General features: G+C 58.4%; 1 long non-coding RNA gene across 1 annotated transcript in view; it reads right to left on the reverse strand.

Annotated features, from left to right (window-relative positions):
* Positions 1 to 728: 728 nt before the first annotated feature.
* The window catches only part of LOC109284066 (uncharacterized), a 29,574-nt gene continuing 22,554 nt past the window's right edge, over positions 729 to 7,748 (reverse strand). The window contains exon 3 of the long non-coding RNA XR_009455311.1: positions 729 to 5,403. This is a non-coding gene — a long non-coding RNA (uncharacterized LOC109284066). The remainder of the gene's footprint in view (positions 5,404 to 7,748) is intronic.

Raw genomic sequence — 7,748 nt, forward strand, 5'->3', positions numbered from 1 at the left:
CAAAAAAGTAGAGAGCACCCGCCGTCCTAGACAAAACCCCAAGCATCCCTGCAACATCCAAGGGTCAGTGGCAAAGAAGGGGTGGGAGATGCTGCCCTTTTCCCCCAGCTGGCACCGGGAGCCCCCGAGCTCACACATTGCAAAGGCTTTGCAGCACTCTCCGTCTCAGGGCTTCGTGCGTGAGCCCTTCCCCGGCACGCTCTCCTCCACCCCCAGCGCCGGCAAAGGCAGCTTGCAAAAAAGAGCACGTCATGACTGATGGATGAGGCGGCCGCACCGCGTCTGGGGACAGGATGTGGCTAGGAAGGGTTTAACCAGCCATCACGGACGGGCTGCCAGCGAGGAAAGCCAGGCTGGAACGATGCCCCCGGCAAGACCTACTGGCTCACGGATCCTGGAGCTGGATGCACCAGGGCTTCACCTCCGCGGTCCCTATAATTAGGGAAAAGGCTCCCGGGGCTGTCGGCAGGATGCATTCCTCAGCAATTATCTCGCAGTCAGAGGAGGACATTGCCCTGGCACCACCTGCATGGACCTGAGACCACAGGGACGGGCAGAGCAGGAGAAGCAGAAGGGGATAGACAGGCAGCCCTGGCTGCTGGGCCCTGGGAAATTATCAACCCCATCCTCTGCGGCTTCCTGCAGGAGGGTACCCACGCTCCTCCCAGTTCAAAGAAAACTTCCTACACTGGAGCTCTTGGCTCGGGGGTGGGACACGTTGGCCCAATTGCAATTATTAAGACACTTAAAGCGCGTTTAACCTGGAAGCCTTTATTCTCCCCTTTCAACGTAACCACTAATTCCTCCTAAATGGCCTGCTCTGTGCCTGGAGCGAGACAAAGGCTGCAATGTTTCGCCTGAAATGGCACATGTCGCCGGCACTGGAGCGGCCGAGGGGAAGGTGCAGCCTCCGAGGGGAAATCAAACACGGCGGCTGCCCTCCAGGACCACGCCACGCAACGCCAACCCGCCTTGCTCCTCCGGAGAAGGCCTCCCGCTGCCTTGGGGCAGCCCAGGGTTGACCCCCTGCCCCAGCCTGGCCGGCTGGACTTTGCACCGGCCTCTTCTGCTGAATGAACGCGGGAGCCCCCCGCTAGTCTCCATTGTGTGCGCGGAGAAAAACTGCGCTGAATACCACGGGATTGGCTCCGTCTGCTCCAGGGAGGCTTGGCCACACCGCAAGCTGGAGAGGCGCTGGCAGGGCTGCATGGGGGATGCTTGGGAGAGGGAGGAGAGACACCGGGCAGGACCGATGTGCATCCGCAGACCTGCGTGTGGGGCCCCGGCATACCAGCGGAGAGGGGCAGGGGCAATGATCTCCTTTCTCCTGACCACAGAGCTCCCCCGTACCCCCAAAGAGGGGGAAAGAAACCCCAGCAGCCATCTGTGTCCCAACCACCCTGGGAGAGGGCAATCCCCTGCTAGGCGCCTCTCCTTGGCTGCCTTCCCTGCAGGAGCCCGGCAGGGACTTCAAATTAAAGCGTGGTTCATCCTAAAGTTATGCTTTTTTTTTTTTGCAACCAGCTATTCAATCTCCCCAGGCCAAACCCGCTCCAAGGGTGTAATCCAGGGCTGGAAGCGCAGGCAGCAGGGGTGAATTTGGCCCCATCTGCGTAGCAATAACATATAACATCACTGTTTCCTTGGAAGCCAGCATGCCTCAGACACGGTATCGATCCAACAAAATACACCCCCTGGCAAGAGCCTGGCTTGAGCCTTCACCAAATGGCTCTTATAAACTCCTTGCATCGCATACGGCGAACCCAGCCCCCCGCTCGGCGTGCGCTCGGTTTGTCCGGCCAACTCCGCGCCGCATTCTTCAGATGCCAAGCAGGGTTTATCAGCGCCGAGAGGATCTGGGCCTCCTCGGAGACCTCCAGCTGCACAGATAGTTGAGGATTTCTTAACACTTAATTCCTCTAAGAAAAAGGAGTCGCGGGAGGAAGTCTTTCCCAACGCTGGCTTGTGTCAAGGCTCCCCCGTCCCAGTATGAGGTTATCTCTGCATACAGGCCCAATGGGTAAAACAGATGGCAAAAGCACATGTAAAAGCCATCCACTCCTTCAGGGCGGAGGAGAGAAAGCCCCATAAAGCAGAGCACAAAGGGAGAAACACAAACACATTTTTAGCATGCCGGGCTGCCAAAGGGAGGATGAGACGGGAACGGTTTGCTCCTATCCCCCAAACAGCCGCAGCAAAAACCTCTTGCTCGCGGATACCAAGGGGGGAACAAAAAAAATAAATTAAAAAAAAAAAATCAAACCCAACAAGCAAAGGAGGAGGCGGGAGAAAGCCAGGCCCAATACGCGGTGGATACGCAGCCCCTAGCACCCACGTGCTATCGGCTGCTTGAAATGCAGCCTGTAATTAAACAGCTGTGTTTGCTTTAATGCACGATTTGGAGTTTGTTTAAACACAATTTTTTTAAGTGCCGCGAGCATCGGGATTAATATATTTCTTAAATATTTTGCCGCGGCTGACAATGCTTTTTTGATCTGTGAAAGGGGAGGAGGAGCGGGGAGGGAAAGGCAACGGGACGGTTTTGGGCGAGGGAAATTGAATGGAGAATCAACACTCATCAGACGTCGGGACGTGCGCAGATATCCCAGATGCCAAAAAAAAAAGCTGGCCGTAAACAAGAGATGGACCGTGTTGCATCTGAACCAGCAACCGCCGCAAATGCACGTGCAAAGAGTTTGCAATGGTGCCCTCCTGGGTCTCGTGAGCAGGATGTGTGTGCATCTGGGCCGGGTGTAAAGCTGGGTTTAACAGCTGGAGATGCAAGTCCCAGCAAACTGGGCAGGTAGGTGACTCAAGCTACTGGCATGCTTTAGCTGCTGGAAGGGGGAGGAAGACCCAGGCCGGGGTCATAGCAGGTAGCTGTCAATGCACCAACCCCGATCCCACCCAGCACGGCGGTGCAGTTGTGTTAGCCCTGGGCCCGCCTGTTCCTGCCGTGCCCCGGCTCTCGGCTGCCACGTGCATCTGCACGTACAGAAATCTGGTTCTGCCTGGATCCGAACAGACCCAAACTCCAGTGCCACCCACCTTCCTCCCCCAGCTGCGGGGCCCTGCCGCCTCCACCCCAGACCCTGAGCCCCCACAGAGGAGAGGCACGAGAGCTGTCCTGTGTCCCCAGGCCAGAAGACAGGCAGAGGCAGCTCCTCTATGCTGAACCCAGAAGGGCTCCGAGGCTGCCCCTGCTCCCGGACTCCTGTGATCGCTGCATTGGAAAGAGGAGGGGAAAAATCCTGTCTCTACTGGCTGCGGAGAGAAAAAGAGCTTGAAAACACCCAATGGCTCAGACACCCAAAGACACTTCTGCATTTCCAATCGTAGGATTCGGGTGCCAGAATTAGGATTCACTTCGGGTTTGCCTGGCTGGGGTCAGCGTTGGCATCACCCAGGCGTGCTAGTGCCCTGCAAAGCTGCCGTCAGCAGAGCAGGAAAGCAGCCATGGATCTGTGCCCTGCCAGCCTTCCCCACGCCCTTCCTGCTCGGTCCCTGGGGACAGAGGCCGAGGCAGCCAGGAGCTGGGAAAGCATCTCGGGGAACTGCAAGCAGACGCAGCAGTGCCAGGCGTCTGTACACCCGGGCGTGACTCAGTGCAAGACTTGGGGAGGCAGTCAGCAAAGCCTCCTCCCTCCAGGGACACAGCAGCACAGATGCAACCTAAAGAGCTGGAATCCGAAGCCCTTGGAGCCGAGTCCTGGCTTCCCAAGCTTCCTTGTCTCCCTTCCCCAAGCAGCCACTGCCGAGACCTGTGCCAGACCCGGGCAGGAGTGGGGCTGAGCAGGCAATAAACCTTTCCTTGCCAGGGTCCAGAGAACAGCCCGGCCTCTTGCCAGGACCATGCTTTGCCCCAAGTGGCTGCTCTATTCAAACCAGAGCAGTGCCCCTGGAAGCTTGCTGGGTGCCCGTGGGTTGCTGTCACCCCGTGCATACAACCCAGCTCGCACAGAGAGGTTTAGCAACTGCTGGCTTCAGGGGGCAAAGCTCCACCAGCCACGGTAGGACTCTGCTGGCTGCATCGGACCTGCAGCAAGTAGGGAATCCTCCCACCTTGGCAAAGCTGGGGCAGCAAACTCAGGGCAAAGGCAGCCCCTGCTCCTGGCTGAGCATGCTGGCATGCTTTAATAGGAACCAGAGCATGACAGCAGGCTCCCCGCCCAACCGCGCTGTTCAGCAGGAGCTACTCGCTGCCTGAGAGCTCCTGCTCCCCCGAGGGCAGACTCAGCAGGCGGAGGAGAACCTGACACCAAGCGTGGCAGCAGGGCCCACGCCGCAAAGCAGAGAGCCAGCCGAGCAGAGCCAGGAGATGCTCAGACAGACACGCATGCCGGTCTTCTCTGCTGCATGGGGAAGCCGGCCTGCCTGCTATGCAGAGCAGCAGTGCGCAGGCTGGGGTTAAGCCGCTGGACAGGTCCCCATCCTGGCTGCAAAGGGGCTGCATTCCCAAAACTGGCAGAGAGCAAATCCAGGCACCCTTCTTCTTGCCCCAGCCACCAAGGGGACAGCACAGCCCCTTCCTAGGAGCAGCCAGACAGCTCTCCCAGGCAGCAACAGGGCAGCTGTGCCCTTGCCGGCGGTCGGGTCAGCGACCACCCCAGCGTTGACCCTGGAGGCAGCTCCGGTGCCAGGTGCATTTATTGCTACTTAACCCTGCCGGGCAGCTCAGGCACTCGGTCACAAGATGTGCAAGCATTTGCCTCCATGCCCTGGGTTCAAGTCCTTTGACTCAAATCACGGTGCTGCGGGTATCTCATCTCTGCCGATGTGCGTGCCGTCGGCTTGCAAAGTTCTCTATTGCCCTCTACTGGGACCGGGGCAGAGAGACCGGTGCCCGAGGCCCTGCACGTGCACTCGGACGCGGAGAAAGCATCCCTGCCCCCTAGATCAGCTCAGAGGCCCTCAGAGCCTGTTCATCCGTGTCTCGGGGCACAGGAAAACCACAGTAGACATGGCCAGGAGAGGGAGGTGCAGTGCAGGATGCTGCCAAGAGCAAAGCACCACCCAAGCTCAGGGCTTATTATGACCCGTGGGGTAACAGGCCAGCTGGACCCCCAACCGGGCAGCATCACAGGGGCATGTCCCCCTGGCCTCTGTGCCATGATGGGCAGTTGCTGTCAGGCTTGCCCTGCCTGCTCCATCGTGCTAGTGCCTGGAAAGGAGACCGCGAGGCCAGCTCAGAAGGGCCCTGAGCAGCAAGTGGGCCAGCCGGCTTCAGCAGGGCACTGCCCTACACATGCCAGCCCCCACCCATGAGCCACGCAGGAGCTCTCCCCACTGCAAGGTCCTCACAGATGCATCACAGATTCTGCACCCCAGCAGGAGGCTTCTTCCGTCATCACCATTTCCCCTCTTGCAAACCACTCGGTGCAGTCCTTGAAACCAGATAGGACTCTGAAAGCAAAAAATCAGAAGACAAAACCCATGGCCTAGTACCTATAGTATGGGGACTGGAGTCATAGCATGCATGTTTGTGTGTGGGTGCATGCATGTGGGTGTGTATGTGCATGTGTTTGTGGGTATGTGAGGGTGTGCGTGTGTGTGGGTGTATACATGTGTGCGCAGGTGCAGGTGCAAGAGAGTAAGTACATGTGTGCATGTATGTGCGTGCATGTGTTTGTGCGTGGGTACATGCATGCAGATGTGTACATATGTTTGTAGGCATGTGTGGGTACGTGCCTGTGTGGGGGTGCACGCATGTGGGCATATACATGCATGTCTGTGGGTGCAGGTATGTACATGTGTTTGTGCGAGCATGCATGTGTGGGTACATGCATACATATGGGTGTGCACACGTGTAGGCGCATGTGTGTGGATGCATGAATGTGGGAGTGTGCATGTGTGTTTGCATGTGCATATAGGCAGCTGCAGCCCCTGCCAAGCGCCAGTGCACTGGTACATCTGCAGCAGCCTTTGCCTTTGCCAAGGGCTCATCTGGCTTTGCAAATTGCTAGAAAGGTCCAAACAGCAAGAGCTGGAAGGAGAAGCCTCCCCGACTCCTGGCTGCAGATGGTTGCCGCTTGCAGTCGCTCACCTGAAGCCCACGCCTTCCCCGAAAGTCCTTCGAGATGGGATGGGGGAGGAATTCCCACCACGACAAAATGCTTTGCCATGGGCCCAGTTGCTCCAAGCCCAACCAATGCTGCCAGGCCCTGCACATCCCCACGGCAAGGAACAGCTCCCACCCCACGGGCTGGTTAGACAGGGCGGGAGGGCCTGTTATCCACATATGATAGCGGGGAGCAGGGGCAGAGGGTTGTGCCCAGATCACAGGGGAATCTGGGGTTGAGCGAGGAAGCAAGTGCGAGGTTCCTGGGTGAACCTGTTGCCTCCGCCATGATCCCACGCTCCCCCTCCGGCTCCGCAGGGCTCCGACAGATGCATGGTCTCTGCTCGGTCTATTCGACTGCGTGAGCCTGGGAGCCGAGCCTGGCCCTGGCTTCCTCCAAGCGGAGCTGATGGAGTCCAGGCTGCGTCTTCCCCAGCCCCTTGGCTGATTGCTCCCCTCCACCATCAGCGGGGCCCCAGCCAGGATGGAGCTGGCTTCTGGGGCGAACCCTCAGTGCCCCAATGTGAGCCTGACACCACAGCTGCCAGCACGCACGGACAAATTTGTGCACAAAAACCCAAACCCCTTCAGGGTCCTTAATGTCCATGAGCACAGGGCTGGCATTCGCAGAGCTGCTGTTGCAACCACTCCAGTGAACTGCCGTCCGGCGGCGAGTGCTCGGGGTAGAGCCAAGGGGGAGGTATCCCCTTGCAAGGAAGGGGGCTCGGGATTTCCCCAGCCAGGCTCAGGGCAGGAAGGGAGCTCAGCCCAATTTCATAGGGTCCAGACTGTCCTTGCCCCTACAGCCATGGAGCCAAGCAGCCCGCACATCCCGTGCCCCCTGGCATCTGGACGGAGGCCCTTGCAAAGGCCGTCCTGGTGGCTGTCCTTCCTCGTAGACCCGCAGGCTCTTTGCCAACACTCAGGGAAGCCTCAAACACCCTGAGATCAGGCGCAGCCTTATTCCCATTTTACAGAAGGGAAAACCTGGGCCTCTGGCTTGCGTCATGGAGGGAAGCCTCAGCCAAGCCAGGGATGAAACCCAGACCCCTGGACTCCTTAACAGCAGTTTCAAGGCCAAGAGGCACCACGGTGATGATCTAATCTGGCCTCCAGCACAGCACAGAGCAGAGAATTAATCCGGTGCCACGACCGCAAGGCTATCCTTCCTGGCCCTCCGGCTACTAAATCAGACTCCATCCCCTGGAGCAGGATAAAGGGAGACAGCAAGAAGCCGCCTCTCGCTAACGATCTTCCAGAGGAGTATAACTAATGGTGTGTGAGCCGCTCCAAGCAGCAGGGGAGAGAGGGAAGGGGAAAAAAGAGTCCATTCTTCAGCTTCTGTCTCTGCAGAAGATATTGAATTTAGATTAGACTTAATCCTCCGGCAGACAGTGAGCGAGAGCCCAGGCCACGGGGAGCAGGCTGCACATGCCCGGCTGGAACATGCATGCACCGACGTGCTGTGCAGACCTCTCCGCTCCAGGCCCCGGCGATGGGGGGAGAAGGGCTTTCCCCCACCTCCCCAGAGCATCCCAAAGCACTGCGAGGCGGGGAGAAGAGCCCTGACACCAAGACACCTGTTCCACTCTCTGTCCCCCATCTCCCAAGACTAAGCATCTCGGTGGGGATTAGCTCTCCAGTAGCAAAGGTGCCTCTCCAACCAACTCGGAAAGGGGATTAACCAAGG

Source organism: Alligator mississippiensis, chromosome 10, assembly GCF_030867095.1.
Source record: "Alligator mississippiensis isolate rAllMis1 chromosome 10, rAllMis1, whole genome shotgun sequence".
In the NCBI taxonomy this organism is placed as follows: domain Eukaryota; kingdom Metazoa; phylum Chordata; order Crocodylia; family Alligatoridae; genus Alligator; species Alligator mississippiensis.